Source organism: Arachis ipaensis, chromosome B1, assembly GCF_059453495.1.
Source record: "Arachis ipaensis isolate K30076 ecotype BB chromosome B1, ASM5945349v1, whole genome shotgun sequence".
Classification (NCBI taxonomy): Eukaryota; Viridiplantae; Streptophyta; class Magnoliopsida; order Fabales; family Fabaceae; genus Arachis; species Arachis ipaensis.
Window position 1 is genome coordinate 27,247,590 of NC_142436.1, and position 20,015 is coordinate 27,267,604.

The window sequence follows — 20,015 nt, forward strand, 5'->3', positions numbered from 1 at the left end:
GGGAGAATAGCATAACTCATTTCGTCGAATTCATTTAAAATCATTAAAACCTTGGCTTTCCGATTTGAGTAATAAAATAGGATCTAAGCCAAACCGAGTCACGTAATCATTTACTTCTTTCAAAGCCGTTTCCTTTACTTAGGCAAAACCAGCTTCAACCCCCATGATAAATTCTAAAGCGTTTCAACTGTTCAAAATTGTTTTAGTCTTGCAAAAGTTCAGAGTTCAAAGAGTACTTAAAACCTTTCTCAAAACATTTCAAAATAAAACTTGTCAATAGACATTCAGGTTCTTTCAAAGTCATTGAAACTTCTTTAATTGAAACCCCAAAGTCAAATTCAAAGGCATAAACCCTTTTCGCATTCAAACAGCTTTAAAACACAAGTTTCATCTAAATAACTTTCTCTTGAAAGAGATACAATGCCTTTCTTAAGAAGCAAGACTAAATCACAATTTCCTCTTTACTAACTCATTTCGAAAGCATGAATCATCCTTTTCTTGATAATTCAAATAAAATAGCAGAAGTCTTTAACTCATCATTTTCCAGACAACATTTCAATAAAGACTTGGATTTTATAGAAATTTTGGCAGCACCTCCCCTAAAACTTGGACTTTTGCCACCCGGTTCGGGTCCCAACTAAACTGTTTCTCATTCCTTTTCAACAGCTCAAAACCAGAAATCAATTCAAAAGCAAGCTAAATCCAACAGTCACCTCAATGGCATACCTCAAGGAAACCATTTCAAAAATCAACTCAATATCAACCGATTTAACTCATTTATAAAGCTTTAAAGAATTGGTTCCGCAATAAATCATTTATCAAAACCAGAGCAATTAAAGCAACCCAGGCTGGATTTCAAGAGCATTCTATCTTTCACATCATCAAATAATTGACTCAATTCAAATCAATCCTCAACGGATTAAACTCATTTCAAATATTTAAAGAATCAACTTCAAACATTACATTTCACAAGCCACACAACAATTCAGCCAAGCCAACATCCATAATCGTTCGAGTCAATCAAATAATACATAAGGCAGATACAATCACTAATTACACCATATCTCACATCAGTATCTATATGTAATAATTCCAATAATAAACTGTAGTTTTCGGAAAGCGCCCCTACCTCAAAACGCAAATCCATAACCCAAATGCCTCATCAAGTCCTTTCTGTCTCAAACCGAACTGACGGCAACCAAAACCTCAGCTCCAAGCCACTTTCGCAACAGTCTCAACAACTCTAATCGCAACATACAACAACCGAAACTCAATCTTATAGCAATTAACGCCACAAACCTCAGCGTATGATAACAGAACGGTAACTAAAGGGCTTTCAAATCGAAACGCTTACCGAACTAAAGAAAGAGCGGCTGAACCGAAACAGCAGTGGTCTCTGAACCGGTTCGGCGGTGGCCCCGGCAGCCACCTCCAGCGGCTGCGGTGACCCGACTCCGGCAACGGTGACTGAAACCAACATGTCGCAACAATAAAAGTCCAGAATCTCATAAGAAATGAAAATCAATTTCGAAACCCTTACCGGCATACTTTTTCCGGCGACGGCAGCAGGGTCTCAAGCGACAGAAATGGCCAGAAGCTCCGGCGGCGGTCCCAGAAGTCACAGAACCATCCCCGGCGGTCAGAATCACAGAGATGCAGCTCCCTTCTCCGGCAGCGGCCTGAACCCCTTGACATCATCAGAACAGCCGGCGATGACCAGGGACGCGATGAACACATCCCTCTTCTCTTCTTTGAACCACTCCTTTTGCTTCGTTTGTTTCTTCCTTTCTTTTCCTTTTTGCCTCTGCGTGTGGGTGTCTAGGGTAGAGGGGCAGCAGCTGCTACTGCTGAGTGTGAGTGAAGGAAACCGGGTCGGTTAGCGGGTCACTGGGTTAGGGTTTCATTTTCAAAAATTAGGGTTAGAGATATTTTAGTAATTTCACTTAAAAATAGGGATAATATAGTAATTAGAAATAAATTCTAATCCAATAATAATAATATATAAAATACTATTTGTTCATCAACTCTACAATTATTTTCAATAAAATGCCCAAATCAAATAATAAGAAATAATATACTTAATTTCTTCATTTTCCAAAATAGCAGTATTAATATTTAAAATAATACTTATCCAATCTAAATCATATAAAATACTTATTATTTTATAACTATCAACTTTATAATTCAAATATAGAAAATAATCCAATAATTATAAAATTGGATAATAATCATAGCTTATCTCAAATCAAATAAATCAAAACTTGCCTTAATTATCTTTATAAAATAATTTCTGAAATTAAGGCTATAAACAACCATATGATTTTGAGACTTGATCATAATAAGACTTTTCAAAAGTTCTGGGTCTTACAATTTGAAATTTCATTAAAAGAGTCCAAAACTTCTTTCAAAAGGTTTGAAACAAAACTCCGAAAGCATCATAAAAATGGCATCCTCATAAGGATATCCAAAATGCGCTAAAAAGGAAAAATTAATTTGCCTTTGAAAAGGGAACTCAATTTGAAGAAAATCAAACAGGATTCACAAAGCATGAAATATGTAAGGCCCACATCGGTTGGGGAGGGGGAACGAAGCATGCCTTATAAGGGTGTGGATACCTCTCCCTAGCATGACGCGTTTTGACGAGTGAGTGTGGGGGGGCTTCGGCTAGCATCCCTATCGTCAAAAGCAAAACCGTGAGGCCTTGTGTGCCAAAGCGGACAATATCATGCTAGCGGGTGGTCTGGGCTGTTACAGATGGTATCAGAGCCGGAACCCGGATCGATGTGCCAGCGAGGGCGCTGGGCTCCCTTAGGGGGGTGGATTGTAAGGCCCACATCGGTTGGGGAGGGGAACGAAGCATGCCTTATAAGGGTGTGGATACCTCTCCCTAGCATGACGCGTTTTGACGAGTGAGTGTGGGGGGGGGGGGCTTCGGCTAGCATCCCTATCGTCAAAAGCAAAACCGTGAGGCCTTGTGTGCCAAAGCGGACAATATCGTGCTAGCGGGTGGTCTGGGCTGTTACAAAATAACGAACAAGTTTTCAACTGACCCGATGAATTACAAAACTTACAAAGAAGGACAACTCAGTCGATAATAATTCCTTTAAGATTCTCAAGTATCCTTTTGATATATCAAACAATTTTCGAAGTTACATCAAAGAGTATAGGAATAAGGAGAAAAGTTTAATCAAGTAAAGGTAGATACTTCAGAGAATTGTAAACTGACATATACAGTTAAGACCAGACGAGAATGCATATGAACGAAATGACAAGATTGGAAGATAATCAAGTTACTTCTTAAGAAAGAAATTGCAAACAAGAATCTCAAAGCATAGCAAGAAAGAACAAGTCACATGACATTCACAGAGTTCGAGACACCTAACCAAGTAACCTCGGGAATTAACTCCTAACATTTCAAAAACCCGCGATTTGCATCATCTATAACTCATATATCATCTATGATAACTCATTAGTGCTTCCATATACACAATTCACTAGTATTAAGCCGGCCAAACTTAATTCCAAGAATTATGCAATGCAAGACTAATGGCATAATCAATAGACCGTCATGTGCATAAAGCTCTAATTCTCGTTATTCAAACAAGACCTAATACATGACAGACGCTCAGAGTATGCAATTGAAGCATAGTCGACCCATTCCTCAGGCTCTACAGGAAAGACCGCCCTGATACTATAAAGTAACACCCTAACTATCAAAACGTCACACTTCCGGCTGCGCCACTCTGATAGCTTGGGTATTACGATGACTCTTAAGATATTTAATACTAAAATATGAGCCTGTTTGAAACCTAAATCATATTTTCAAAAACCATTTCTTGAAAACATAAATCCATTCTTACAATACAAATTACAATACTTACAAAGAATACATACATACATATATATATATATATTAATTCACAAGCACTTCATATCAACATCCTATCCCTCTTACAAAATTGTAAAGATAAAGACGAGGAAAATATAACTACTAAAACAATACAAAATATCGTGTAAACAGAAATGAGATAGACTTTTCCGAACTTTGTCGTCCATATCCTGAAAAGGAAAAACCTGTAGGGGAGTGAGAACATCGTCCTCGCTGATTCTCACTATAGGGTTAGGGAATTGCTATAATAAGATATGTAAAATAAAACCGTTTTCATAATACCGTGATCGTTGCTAGTCTTATGAATCATTTTAAAACCAACTATTAATAATCTAAACATTTTCAAAAATCTTTAGTTAATTGCCTAAAATCTGAATTCATATTTGGATTTATCAAAACTCCAATTAAACACAGTATCTCGTAATATATCACGACAAATACCGAATAAGTAATTTCATCAAACTTACACTGACTCATCCAATCGTAGCCTCTGGTCCAAATATAACCAAATCACATCACATCCTCCAGCCTAACACAAAATCAATCAACACCCAATTCACCAAAATCCGAATCAACAATCACAAACACAACTAGTGAGGTTCAAACACAATCAAGAACAATTACATCAGGTATAACAATTAGCTGTTATACAGAATTATTCACATAGGAAAACCAAGTACAATATGCACACCCAAACAATGTCACATAAATGCATATGATGCATGCCTTTCCTACTGGCCGTGAGCTCACGTGTCGGTTACTTTGCCAGAATCCAACACATTCGGTAGCTAACCCGAATATCGTCCTCTTGAAAACTGGTGGGCGGTACACCACCATGAACCCCACCATTGCGAATGGTACACCACCATGAACCTCGCAAGATCTCCAATTGGAAAAACAACACACACATGTGGGCAGTAAACCACCGCGAATCCCACAAAACATTCACTTTTAAAAAATGTGGGCGGTACACCACCATGAACCCCACATAACATCTCGACACTGGGCAAGCGGTAAACCACCACAAACCTTGCCAGGTCAAAGCTCAAAATAATTTCATTTTTATTTAAAAACCAACATCACTCTTTATAATCTTTTCCAAAACCTCCAAAGCCATTTTACTTAAAACAAGTTCTCCTTTCACACAAAATCCCTTCTTACTTAGCTAAGATTTTCCTCCAATCCAACTTCAAAACCATTTCATATTTAAACCACTTTTAAAAGACTAAAAGAATCATTTATTAACTAAACCGCACGGCAAAGTCTCGAGACTTTAGGGAGGATGACAACCAATCTCTTTCCTTAAAATTATTACATTCCTTGAGTCATAATTCCTTAAAATGTAGTTCTATAAACAAACTCAAAACATAAAACTTTTCTTAATAAATCAAAACTCAAAACCAAATTACTTAAAATGAAACCACTCGGTTTAAATCAAAATCGAAACATAATTCTTTTCTAAATACTTGCACTCAATGTAATACTTTCTTTAAAAAGAAATAAATCTCAATCATAACTCTCTTTTCAACAATTCAATTCAAAACATAATTCGTTATTTTCTTAAATAATTTGAGTAAAATGACATGATTCTTAAATTCATAATTTTCTAAACAACATTTCAAAAAGGACTCAGATTTTATAGAAATTTCGGCAGCACCCCCCTAAAACTTGGACTTTGCCACGCTTTTCGGGTCCTAACCAAACCATTACCAAATCAAACCAACCCAAAATCAAATTATTTTCACCAATCAAATTCATTTCGAAACTTTAAAGAAACAGATTCAACAACCGTCTGTTTAACAAAACCAACAATAATTCAATCAAACAAACAATCATTATCATCCAAAAACAGCCAGTCGATGCATAAGACTTATACAATCACTAAAAAGTGTAATTCTCTCATCAATATCTAATTATAACAATTCCAAATATAAAAATTGAGTTTTTAGAAAGAAACCCTTACCTTAAAGTCGAACCCCTTAAAAGTTAACGCGTCAACAATCCTCTTTCTATTCTTAACTCGCGGCAACAACCTCATTGATTCCCAGGCAATATCAACAGCCACAATCAAGGTTTACAGCAACGACGACTTATCTGACGTAAATTTGAATTAATGCAAAATGGATATTAAATGAAATTAGAACATAATTGTTAATAGAGCATCGTGGTAACAAAGAACGAAACCAATTAGTCTCACCACGAGACGACATCGCAGCAGCTTTTATTTTAATCATACAATTTCCGAAACTCAACCCTGAGATATTAACAACGCGAAATTCTCAATAGTTGATAACGGAATACTAATACCGAGGGTTCGAAATAAATTATACTTATAATAACAGCAGAACGGAGGAGCCGCAATTCCAAACTGACCCGGTAACAGTTCCGATAGGGACCAGAAGCTCCAGTGGATCAACCATAACAACCATGCAGCGTCAAAAATCTTCCCAGAATCTAAAAGAACAGAAACCGAAATTAAAACCCTTATCAACAGTGTTCCCTGACGATGACAGCGGTGTTCTCCAGCGGCAGAGGCTCGGCCACCCACCTCCAGCAGCGGCGACAATGGCTGGGCACGGCAGCGATTCCACACGCGACGGTGACAGCGACGGCTTCGCCTCCTCTCACGCGCATCAATCTCAAGTCAGTCTCTCTCTCACTCTTCACGGGATCCTCTCCGGCTCTAATGGCGGCGACGGCGTGGACACAACAACGGTGGAGACGGGCTTCACGGAGAGGGCAACGGCGGCGACATGGGCCCCACGAAGATGACGACGAGCGCGAGGGCAGTGGCGGCTTCTCCTCCCTTGCGCACGCTCTGCTTCTCCCTTCCATGGCTCTGGTTCACGCTTCTCCTCCTCCAACGGCGACACACGATGACGCGGCGGCAGTGATACCCGCCAACACCGTCCTCTCTCTCTTATCCTCTCCTTCTCTTCGCAAGCATTCCCTTCCCTTTCTTCCCGTTTCCTCATTTCTTTCTTTCTTTCTTTGGTTTACTGAAGCTGCTGAGGGCTGGTGGCTGGTAGTATTAGGAAAGATAGGATAGAAATTAGGGCTTTGTTTAGTTAGGGTTAGGGTTTATGTATGTAATTGGGATTTTGGGTTAAAAAGGATTGGTAATTTCTAAATCAATTTTGGTTATATTGTATTTATTTTGAAATATTAATCCCTCAAAATTACTTTAAAAATATTAATTAATTATCAATTTGTTAATTAATTCTCAATCAAGTATTTTAATTTAAAATATAAGATACTATAATTAATTTTCTCTATTTATAAAAATTAAAGTATCAAATTTCAAAATCTCAATTGGTTAAACTAAATCATATAAAAATTCTTTTCTCTTGCAATTATTAAGCTTTATAATTTAAATATAGAAAATTATTCAATAATTATGAAATTAAGTAAAATTTTTATTTTACTTCTCAAAACATGATTTAATTATTCTAGATGGAATAATTTTTAAAAATAAAATCTCTAATAAAGAAATAAATTTAAGGGTAAAGTATACTTTTTGTCCCTAAAGTTTGACAAAAGTTTCAAAAATACCCCTAAGTTTTATTTTGTTTCAATTTTGTCCCAAAAGTTTTCGATTTGCATCAAATATACCCTTGGCGGCTAATTTTTCAAAAAATTTAAGACCAATTCAACAACAATTTCATAAGAACAACCTTCAATACAAGCAAATCAAGCATCATTTTCATGCATTATTGTTAGATTGGTCTTAAATTTTTTGAAAATTTAGCCGTCGGGGGTATATTTGATGCAAATCGAAAACTTTTGGGACAAAATTGATACAAAATAAAACTTAAGGGTATTTTTAAAACTTTTACCAAACTTCAAGGACAAAAAATATACTTTACCCAAATTTAAAATCAGCTAATAATAAGATTTTTCAAAAGTTTTGGGTCTTACACTTCCAGCGAGTAACTCAGTAACTGAAGGGAGAGGATGAGAATGGTGTGGGTGAATTAGGGTTAGTGAGGGTAATTTAGTAATTATCTTATTTTTTAAATTAGTGACCGATTTAGTGACCAATGAGTTTATAGCGACCAAATTAGCGACTTTCGGTTGCAAAATCGGTCACTAAATTAAAAAATAGCGATTGATTTTGTGACAAAAGTCCCAAAGATGTTACTTATTTATTTTGGTTGCTAATTCGGTCGCTAAATTAAAAAATAGCGACCAATTTTAGCGACCAACTTTTTTCTTATTGTATAAAAAAATAATCGGTCGCTAATTCGGTTGCTATTAGTGACCGATTTAGCAACCACTGCCTTAGTGACCAAGTAATTTTTCACTATTTCTCTATCGGTTGCAAAATTGGTCGCTAAATTAAAAATAGCAACCGATTTTGTGACAAAAAATGCAAAGATGTTATTTCTCTTGCTTTGGTTGCTCATTCGGTTGCTAAATTAAAAAATAGCGACCGATTTAGCGACCAACAACTTTATTCTAGTTGTATAAAAAATTTATCGGTCGCTGAATATAATTTAGCGACTGATTTAGTGACCAATTTTTCTCTAGTCCTAGAAATTTTATATCGGTCGCTAAATCAGTCGCTATTAGCAACCAATTTTTTCAGTTGCTAAAATCGGTCGTTATTCTGGTAATTTCTTGTAGTGTTCTAATCTTCCAAAGTTGTCGATCTTGTTGCTGTACCCCAGAACAATCCATCGTTCTTTTTACTATTCTTCAATTCAAAGTTGCCGACTTTGTTGTTGGAACCCAGAACAATCGATCATTCTTTTTACTGTTCTTCCATTCAAAGTCTCTAACACAACAAATCTCCCTATCTCTGAACCAGATACTGTCACACTCTCAGCATTTACAAATTGTTACAAGTAAGTCACTCTTTGTTCTCTTTTTTTTCTCTTATTTCATTCTTTCCATTTATTAAAATTAATATGTTTGTCTGGACTAATAATTGGTACAAGTGTGTTTATTATTTGTGATTGTTTATTATTTACAAAATCTATTTTGAAACCTATTATCTTTGATTTTTTTTCCCATTTTTTTCTCCTTGAGTAGCAATACTATTTCACTAATTTAGAATCACCAAAACAAAGAGTACTTCAAAGAGTACTAGAAAAAAAAACTTAATAGTAGCCATTGTTGATAATCCTACAACATAGATACAGGTTATAGCTCATATATAATTTCGGGTATTGATGATTATAAGCTCCTGTTTATGATTTATTAGTTTATACTTGACTATATAGATGTGATGTTCATTTTGAGCGGCTGAACAAATCAATAAAAATTGGTATACAAATTTATCAGAAATAGAGCAGTTAATTTGAAGTATTCTATAATATTGTATAAAATTTGCTTTGAACATACGAGTTTAAATTAGTTATGTAATAGTGATCATTGTTGAGTTAAAATTATTGTATATGTGATCTTTGTAATTACTTGTGATACAAAATTATACCTTTGAGGTTTCTTGATTTTTATTTAATGATAGTTTTGTAACATACAGGTAATGAAGAAGTTATAAATTTGATTTGTTGAAAATCAATCATTGGTTCAATTAATTGTATAAGAAAAGGATGCATTGTCTTGCAATGTTTGAAAAGCTAATTATGGTTGAAATTCTCTTTGTAAATAATGTAATTAGAGATTACTTTTCTATATTTATTTAAAGTGATATATACATTAAAAAATTATAAACATACCCTTCTTTGTTGTTGATTTTTATATAGTCTTTAATCAATAGAAATTTTTTTAAATGATAAAAAAATATTGACACATTCTATAAAAAAATGTGTCATACCAAAATCCATTCTTACAAAGGAAAGAAAATTCAATATTTCAAAATATAAATATATAGGATTGTTATAGATTTTAATTTATATAGAAAGATTCTATAACAATAGATATCTACCACAACAAAGTCGCATTATAAAGTACTAGCACCAAAATGACTTATTTATATCATTTATAATTAACATAATTTATGTTGAGATTTTTCAACTGATGCATTAAGAAGTAACACATACTCTTATTTTTTAGTTAAATTCTTGTTCTTTTTCTCAAATTTTTTGTAGTTCTTCTTAGCAGCCTTGAAAATGGTATTTTTTTTTCAAATTGTATGACTTTATGATCAAATCCATAGTAATGCGCATCCTAGTTGCGTCATCAACCTGCAAATGATAAAATCAGTAGTAAGTCACACTTATGTAATTAGGAATTAAACAATTAGAAATTTATCATGTAATATAACTTACATAAATGTTATAATCATTAATCCAAATGCAGTTCTTCATCTAAGTAGCTACCCAAATACCACAATCAAAGCTATGTTATATTTTATATGGAAAAAAAGTACTAGTCAAACAATGTGACAAAAGAAAAAAGATTGCTTGACAAACTAAATAAAGATCTAGAAAATTACGAGTCCTTTCTTTGTCTTCCTATTCCGAGAGCTTTCAAAATGGGAAACTCAGACACCTTAGGCCTAATCGTACTCTCAATAATAGAAAGTGTCATGTTGAAGCATCCCTTCAAGGTACAAGGCCTAATAAGTGGTTAAGTTTGAATTAGTGTTTTGATAAATGGTAAAAATAATATAAATAAAGATGTAAAATTGATGCTATAAATGTTTGAATATAGAAATGATATACCAGTTGCTTAATGTTGAATATTTTATGTGCTTTCTTCTTAGGATCTGGGTTGGAATCTAAAAAAATTACTTGACACTGATTCATTTTGAAGATAACAAGATACCAATGAAGATTATCTTCATTAACAGACACAAAAATCTGCATATATATACAAGAATTAATTGTTTTTTATTTGTGATAGTTAAAAAATATAAATTTCTTTATGAAGAGTATAAAAACTTCTATCACGGGAGTGACTTCAATATGAAGTCTCATATTATTATCCAAAATAAACTTGTTATCACAAGATTCAATACTTTACATCTTGATGTAAAAAGTTGTCAAACCAAAGATAATTATTTTATTTATTAAACATGCATAACAAATAGAGGAACACATATTTATTTGGTAGAGATGAAATTGTATCATATAATTTTACCTTTCTAAGGACTTCAACTTTGCCTATGAATACATCTTTATAATCCTCTCGAGCTTGACTACTTGGGATAGTTCCCGACAATACCATTTGCTATACAATACGAAGAATATAATTTTGTTAATGTTAAATTGCCAAACTAATGTTACATATAAATATTGCACCCAGTGAGGATGAAAATTATATATTTCTTTTGGTGCGAAAGATTTCAATTTATTTATATAATATAAGCATTTAAAGCACTTATATTACCTTATACAAGCAAGTGTGACAAATATTAAGGATTATTGAAATATTGATTAAAGAAATTTATTATAAGTTACACGTGGCTTACCAAAAGACTGTGGGTATATACCAATATCTTAAAACTCCAGAACTAGTCTTTTTCTCATCATTTAGCATATGAGCATTGATGAGCGGATAATTTATACGCTTTTTGGCATTGTTTTTAGTATGTTTTTAGTAGGATCTAGTTACTTTTAGGGATGTTTTCATTAGTTTTTATGTTAAATTCACATTTCTGGACTTTACTATGAGTTTGTGTGTTTTTCTGTGATTTCAGGTATTTTCTGGCTGAAATTGAGGGACTTGAGCAGAAATCAGATTCAGAGGTTGAAGAAGGACTGCTGATGCTGTTGGATTCTGACCTCCCTGCACTCAAAATGGATTTTCTGGAGCTACAGAACTCAAAATGGCGCGCTTCCAATTGCGTTGGAAAGTAGACATCCAGAGCTTTCCATCAATATATAATAGTTCATACTTTGGCTAAGAATAGATGATGTAAACTGGCATTCAACGCCAGCTTTCTACCCAAATCTGGCGTCCAGCGCCAGAAAAGGATCCAAAACCAGAGTTGAACGCCAGAAATGGATCAAAACCTGGCGTTCAACTCCACAAATGGCCTCTACACGTGCAAAACTCAAGCTCAGCCCAAGCACACACCAAGTGGGCCCCGGAAGTGGATTTATGCATCAATTACTTACTCCTGTAAACCCTAGTAGCTAGTTTATTATAAATAGGACCTTTTACTAGTCTTTTTGACCATCCCGGATTGTATTTTGATCCTGTGATCACGTTTTAGGGGGCTCGCCATCTCCGCCATGCCTGGACCTTTCACTTATGTATTTTTAACGGTAGAGTTTCTACACTCCATAGATTAAGGTGTGGAGCTCTGCTGTTCCTCAAAGATTAATGCAAAGTACTACTGTTTTCTATTCAATTCTTCTTATTTCGCTTCTAAGATATTCATTCATACTTCAATCTAAATGTGATGAACGTGACAATCATCATTATTCCCTATGAACGCGTGCCTGACAACCACTTCCGTTCTACATTAGATTGAATGAGTATCTCTTAGATCTCCTAACCAGAATCTTCGTGGCGTAAGCTAGAATGATGGCGGCATTCAAGAGAATTCGGAAGGTCTAAACCTTGTCTGTGGTATTCCGAGTAGGATTCAATGAATGAATGACTGTGACGAGCTCCAAACTCGCGATTGCGGGGCGTTAGTGACAGACGCAAAAGGATAGTAAATCCTATTCCAGCATGATCGAGAACCGACAGATGAATAGCCGTGCCGTGACAGGGTGCGTTGATCGTTTTCACTGAGAGGATAAGATGAAGCCATTGACAAGGGTGATGCCTCCAGACGATTAGCCGTGCCGTGACAGGGCATTGGATCATTTTCCCGAGAGATGACCGAAATTAGCCGTTGACAATGGTGATGTATCACATAAAGCCAGCCATGGAAAGGAGTAAGACTGACTGGATGAAGATAGCAGGAAAAGCAGAGGTTCAGAGGAACGAGAAGCATCTCCATTCGCTTATCTGAAATTCTCACCAATAATTTACATAAGTACCTCTATCCCTATTCTATTATTTATTATTCGAAAACACCATTATCAATTTATATCTGCCTAACTGAGATTTGCAAGGTGACCATAGCTTGCTTCATACTAACAATCTCCGTGGGATTCGACCCTTACTCACGTAAGATATTACTTGAACGACCCAGTGCACTTGCTGGTTAGTTACACGGAGTTGTGAACCATGGTCTTGGCATCATGTTTTTGGCGCCATTACCAGGGAAAGAAAGAGCGATGAATTTTACATAATTAAAGTGTAATCACAATTCTGCGTACCAAGTTTTTGGCGCCGTTGCCGGGGATTGTTCGAGTTTGGACAACTAACGGTTCATCTTGTTGCTCAGATTAGGTAATTTTGTTTTTATTTTATTTTCAAAAATTTTTCAAAAATATTTCTAAAATTTTCTCACATATTTTCGAAAAAAAATAAAAATGTTTTCAAAAAAATTTTTTTTTTTTAAATTTTTAAGAATGAATTCTAGTGTTTCATGAAGCATGTTGAAGCCTGGCTGGCTGTAAAGCCATGTCTAATTCCTTTGGGAATGAGTATGTCAGGCGTGTCATGTTTGAATTACATGCTGAAGCTTGGCTGGCCATTAGCCATGTCTAGTGTTTTGGACCGGAGCTTTCATTAAAAGCTTGGCTGGCTAGTGAGCCATGTCTAATTCCTGGACTGAAGCTTTAGACTAAGAATGCAAGATTCTTGGAATTCATGTTAAAAATTTTGGAATCCTTATTTTTTCTTTTTCATATAAGTTTCGAAAAAATCCAAAAAAAATTAGAAAATCATAAAAATCAAAAATATTTTTTGTGTTTCTTGTTTGAGTCTTGAGTCATCTCATAAGTTTGGTGTCACTTGCATATGCATCTTGCATTTTTCGAAAATTTCATGCATTCATAGTGTTCTTTATGATCTTCAAGTTGTTCTTGGTAAGTCTTCTTGTTTGATCTTGATGATTTTTTGTTTTGTGTTGTATAATGTTTTTCATATGCATTCTTGAATTCTTAGTGTCTAAGCATTAAAGAATTCTAAGTTTGGTGTCTTGCATGTTTTCTTTGCATTAAAAATTTTTCAAAAATATATTCTTGATGTTCATCATGATCTTCATAGTGTTCTTGGTGTTCATCTTGACATTCATAGCATTCTTGCATGCATTCATTGTTTTGATCTAAAAATTTCATGCATTGCATAATTTTCATGTTTTCATAAAAATGTCAAAAATTAAAAAAAATAAAAATATCTTTCCCTTTTTCTCTCATCAAATTCGAAAATTTGAGTTGACTTTTTCAAAAAATTTTTTAAATCAAGTTGTTTCTTATGAGTCAAATCAAATTTTCAATTTGAAAATCTTATCTTTTTCAAAATCTTTTTCAAAAATCAAATCTTTTTCAAATCTCTTAGTTATTTTCGAAAATTTCAAAAATATTTTTCTTATTTTTATATCAAATTTTCGAAAATAACATAATCAATTAATGTTTTGATTCAAAAATTTCAAGTTTGTTACTTGCTTGTTAAGAAAGATTCAAACTTTAAGTTCTAGAATCATATCTTGTGATTTCTTGTGAATCAAGTCATTAATTGAGATTTTAAAAATCAAATCTTTTTCAAAATTAGTTTCTAAAATATCTTCTTATCTTATCTTTTTCAAAAATTTGATTTCAAAATATATTTTCTAACTTCCTAACTTCTTATCTTTTCAAAATTTGTTTCAACTAACTAACTAACTTTTTGTTTGTTTCTTAACTTTTTCAAAACTATCTAACTAACTCTCTCTCTCTAATTTTCGAAAATATCTTCCCTCTTTTTCAAAAATTTCTTTTTAAATTAACTAATTATTTTTTATTTTTGATTTCAAAAAAAAAATTTTTTTTCGAAAAATACTAACATTTTTCAAAAACCATTTTCGAAAATCACTAACTCTTTTTCAAAAATATTTTTCGAAAATTCTCTCTCTCCCATCTTATTCTATTTATTCATTCATATCCTAACATCTCATCTCACATCTCTGTCATCCTCACAGTTGTGTTTCTTCCATTATATTACATTCTTTGTCTCCCCCTCTTATTCTACTCACACAGGGATCCCTATACTGTGGTATAAAGGATCTCTATTATTATTATTATTATTTTTCTGTGTCTTCTTCTTTGTCATATGAGCAGGAGCAAGGACAAGAACATTCTTGTCGAAGCAGATCCAGAACCTGAAAGGACTCTGAAGAGAAAATTAAGAGAAGCTAAATTACAACAATCCAGAGATAACCTTTCAGAAATTTTCGAACAGGAAGAGGAGATGGCAGCCGAAAATAATAATAATGTAAGGAAGATGCTTGGTGACTTTACTGCACCTAATTCCAATTTACATGGAAGAAGCATCTCCATTCCTGCCATTGGAGCAAACAATTTTGAGCTGAAACCTCAATTAGTTTCTCTGATGCAGCAGAACTGCAAGTTTCATGGACTTCCATCTGAAGATCCTTTTCAGTTCTTAACTGAATTCTTGCAGATATGTGATACTGTTAAGACTAATGGAGTAGATCCTGAAGTCTACAGGCTCATGCTTTTCCCTTTTGCTGTAAGAGATAGAGCTAGATTATGGTTGGATTCTCAACCCAAAGACAGCCTGAACTCTTGGGATAAGTTGGTCACGACTTTCTTAGCCAAGTACTTTCCTCCTCAAAAGCTGAGCAAGCTTAGAGCTGATGTTCAAACCTTCAGACAGAAAGAAGGTGAATGCCTCTATGAAGCTTGGGAAAGATACAAACAGTTGACCAAAAAGTGTCCTTCTGACATGCTTTCAGAATGGACCATCCTGGATATATTCTATGATGGTTTATCTGAGCTATCAAAGATGTCACTGGACACTTCTGCAGGTGGATCCATTCACCTAAAGAAAACGCCTGCAGAAGCTCAAGAACTCATTGACATGGTTGCTAATAACCAGTTCATCTACACTTCTGAAAGGAATCCTGTGAGTAATGGGACGCCTATGAAGAAGGGAGTTCTTGAAGTTGATACTCTGAATGCCATATTGGCTCAGAATAAAATATTGACTCAGCAAGTCAATATGATCTCTCAGAGTCTGCATGGAATGCAAGCTGCATCCAACAGTACTCAAGAGGCTTCTTATGAAGAAGAAGCTTATGATCCTGAGAACCCTGCAATAGCAGAGGTGAATTACTTAGGTGAACTTTATGGAAACACCTATAACTCATCATGGAAAAATCATCCAAATTTCTCTTGGAAGGATCAAAAGCCTCAACAAGGCTTTAATAATGGTGGAAGAAACAGGTTTAACAATAATAAACTTTTTCCATCATCCACTCAGCAAAAGACAGAGAACTCTGAACAAAATACTTCTAATTTGGCAAACTTAGTCTCTGATCTGTCTAAGGCCACTGTAAGTTTCATGAATGAAACAAGATCTTCCATTAGAAATCTGGAAGCACAAGTGGGCCAGCTGAGTAAAAGGATCATTGAAATCCCTCCCAGTACTCTCCCAAGCAATACAGAAGAGAACCCAAAAGGAGAGTGCAAGGCCATTGACATAAGCACCATGGCCGAACCTACAAGGGGAGTGGAGGACGTGAATCCCAAGGAGGAAGACCTCCTGGGACGTCCAGTGATCAATAAGGAGCTTCCCTCTGAGGAACCAAAGGACTCTGAGGATCATCTAGAGACCATAGAGATTCCATTGAACCTCCTTATGCCCTTCATGAGCTCTGATGAGTATTCCTCTTCTGAAGAGAATGAGGATGTTACTGAAGAGCAAACTGCCAAGTTTCTTGGTGCAATCATGAAGCTGAATGCCAAATTATTTGGCATTGATACTTGGGAAGTTGAACCTCCCTTGTTCATCAATGAACTAAGTGATCTAGATCAACTGACATTGCCTCAGAAGAGACAGGATCCTGGAAAGTTCAAAATACCCTGTACCATAGGCACCATGATCTTTAAGGCTCTATGTGACCTTGGGTCAGGAATAAACCTCATGCCCCTCTCTATAATAGAGAAACTGGGAATCTATGGGGTGCAAGCTGCTAAAATCTCATTAGAGATGGCAGACAGTTCAAGAAAACAGGCTTATGGACAAGTAGAGGACGTGTTAGTAAAGGTTGAAGGCCTTTACATCCCTGCTGATTTCATAGTCCTGGATACTAGAAAGGAAGAGGATGAATCCATCATCCTAGGAAGACCTTTCCTGGCCACAGCAAGAGCTGTGATTGATGTTGACAGAGGTGAAATAGTCCTTCAATGGAATGAAGACTCCCTTGTGTTTAAAACTCAAGGATCTCCCTCTGCAACCACGGAGAGGAAGCAGAAAAAGCTTCTCTCAAAGCAGAGTCAACCAGAGCCCCCACAGTCAAACTCTAAGTTTGGTGTTGGAGAGTCTCAACAAAGCTCTGCACATCTATGAGGCTCCATGAGAGCCCACTGTCAAGCTATTGACATTAAAGAAGCGCTTGTTGGGAGGCAACCCAATTTTTATTTATCTAACTATATTTTTCTTAGTTATATGTCTTTGTAGGTTCATGATCATGTGGAGTCACAAAATAAATATAAAAATTGAAAACGGAATCAAAAACAGCAGAAGAAAAATCACACCCTGGAGGAGCATCTGTCTGGCGTTCAGCGCCAGAACAGAGCATGGTTCTGGCGCTGAACGCCCAAAATGGGCAGCTTCTGGGCGCTGAACACCAGAACAGGCATGGTTCTGGCGTTCAACGCCAGAAATGGCACACAAATGGGCGTTGAATGCCCAAAATGGCCACCAACCTGGCGCTGAACGCCCAGAGTTGGGTGCAAAGGCATTTTTACATGCCTAATGGGTGCAGGGATGTAAATCCTTGAACACCTCAGGATTTGTGGACCCCACAGGATCCACTCAGGATCTGTGGACCCCACAGGATCCACTCAGGATCTGTGGACCCCACAGGATCCCCCTACCTCCACTTACTTCTTCTCCCCACTCTCTTTCACACAACCCCATAAACACTCTTCCCCAAAAACCCTTCACCAATCACCTCAATCTCTCTTCCCCATCACCTCTTCACCACTCACATCCATCCACTCTTCCCCATAAACCTACCTCATAAACTCCACCTACCTTCAAAAATTCAAAACCAATTTCCCACCCAAACCCACCCATATGGCCGAAACCTTTCCCCCCTCCCTTCCCTATATAAAGACCTCCATTCTTCATCAAATTCACACAACACACCCCTCTACACTCCTCTTGGCCGAAACCACATCTCCCTCTCCCTCTCCATATTTCTTCTTCTTCTTCTTCTATTCTTTTGTTTATTGCTCGAGGGCGAGCAATATTCTAAGTTTGGTGTGGTAAAAGCATAAGCTTTTTGTTTTTCCATTACCATTGATGGCACCTAAGACCGGAGAATCCTCTAGAAAGGGGAAAGGGAAGATAAAAACTTCCACATCCGAGTCATGGGAGATGGAAAGGTTCATCTCCAAAGCCCATCAAGACCACTTCTATGATGTTGTGGCCAAGAAGAAGGTGATCCCTGAGGTCCCTTTCAAACTCAAAAGAAATGAGTATCCGGAGATCCAACATGAAATTCAAAGAAGAGGTTGGGAAGTTCTAACAAATCCCATCCAACAAGTCGGCATCCTAATGGTTCAAGAGTTCTATGCCAATGCATGGATCACCAAGAACCATGATCAAAGTAAGAACCCGGATCCAAAGAACTATGTTACAATGGTTCGGGGGAAATACTTGGATTTTAGTCCGGAAAATGTGAGGTTGGCGTTCAACTTGCCAAACATGGAAGAGAACGCACGCCCCTACACAAGGAGAGTCAACTTTGATCAAAGGTTGGACCAAGTCCTTATGGACATATGTGTAGAAGGAGCTCAATGGAAGATTGACTCCAAAGGCAAGCCGGTTCAACTAAGAAGATTGGACCTCAAGCCTGTGGCTAGAGGATGGTTGGAGTTCATTCAATGCTCAATCATTCCCACTAGCAACTGGTCTGAAGTTACTATAGACCGGGCCATCATGATCCATAGCATCATGATTGGAGAAGAGGTGGAAGTTCATGAGATTATACCTCAAGAACTCTACAAGGTGGCTGACAAGTCCTCCCCCATGGCAAGGTTAGCCTTTCCTCACCTCATCTGCCACCTATGCAATTCGGCTGGGATTGACATAGAGGGAGATATCCTCATTAAAGAGGACAAGCCCATCACTAAGAAAAAGATGGAGCAAGCAAGAGAGCCCATTCATGGAGCTCAAGAGGCGTATGAAGCTCATCACCATGAGATCCCAGAGATGCCTCAAATGCACTTTCCTCCACAAAACTATTGGGAGCAAATCAACACCTCCCTAGGAGAATTGAGTTCCAATATGGGACAACTAAGGGTGGAACATCAAGAGCACTCCATCATGCTTCATGAAATAAGAGAAGATCAAAAAGCAATGAGGGAGGAGCAACAAAGACAAGGAAGAGACATAGAAGAGCTCAAGGACATCATTGGTTCCTCAAGAAGGAAACGCCACCATCACTAAGGTGGATTCATTCCTTGTTCTTGCTTTCTCTGTTTTTCGTTTTCTATGTTATGTGCTTATCTGTGTTTGTGTCTTCATTACATGATCATTAGTAGTTAGTAACTGTGTCTTAAAGTTATAAATGTCCTATGAATCCATCACCTCTCTTAAATGAAAAATGTTTTAATTCAAAAGAACAAGAAGTACATGAGTTTCGAATTTATCCTTGAACTTAGCTTAATTATATTGATGTGGTGACAATGCTTCTTGTTTTCTGAATGTATGCTTGAACAGTGCATATGTCTTTTGAAGTTGTTGTTTAAGAATGTTAAATATGTTGGCTCTTGAAAGAATGATGACTAGGAGACATGTTATTTGATAATCTGAAAAATCATAAAAATGATTCTTGAAGCAAGAAAAAGCAACAAAGAACAAAGCTTGCAGAAAAAAAAATAGAAAGAAAAAGCAAGCAGAAAAAGCCAAAAGCTCTTAAAACCAAGAGGCAAGAGCAAAAAGCCAATAACCCTTAAAACCAAAAGGCAAGGGCAAATAAAAAGGATCCCAAGGCTTTGAGCATCAGTGGATAGGAGGGCCTAAAGGAATAAAATCCTGGTCTAAGCGGCTAAACCAAGCTGTCCCTAACCATGTGCTTGTGGCGTGTAGGTGTCAAGTGAAAACTTGAGACTGAGCGGTTAAAGTCAAGGTCCAAAGCAAA

At 36.2% G+C, this 20,015-nt stretch overlaps 1 non-coding gene across 1 annotated transcript; it reads right to left on the reverse strand.

Moving 5' to 3' along the window:
• Positions 1-15,484: 15,484 nt before the first annotated feature.
• On the reverse strand, positions 15,485-15,592 carry LOC148576037 (small nucleolar RNA R71). Its single transcript, XR_015902828.1, has one exon. It is a non-coding gene; the product is annotated as a small nucleolar RNA R71 (small nucleolar RNA).
• Positions 15,593-20,015: the final 4,423 nt, after the last annotated feature.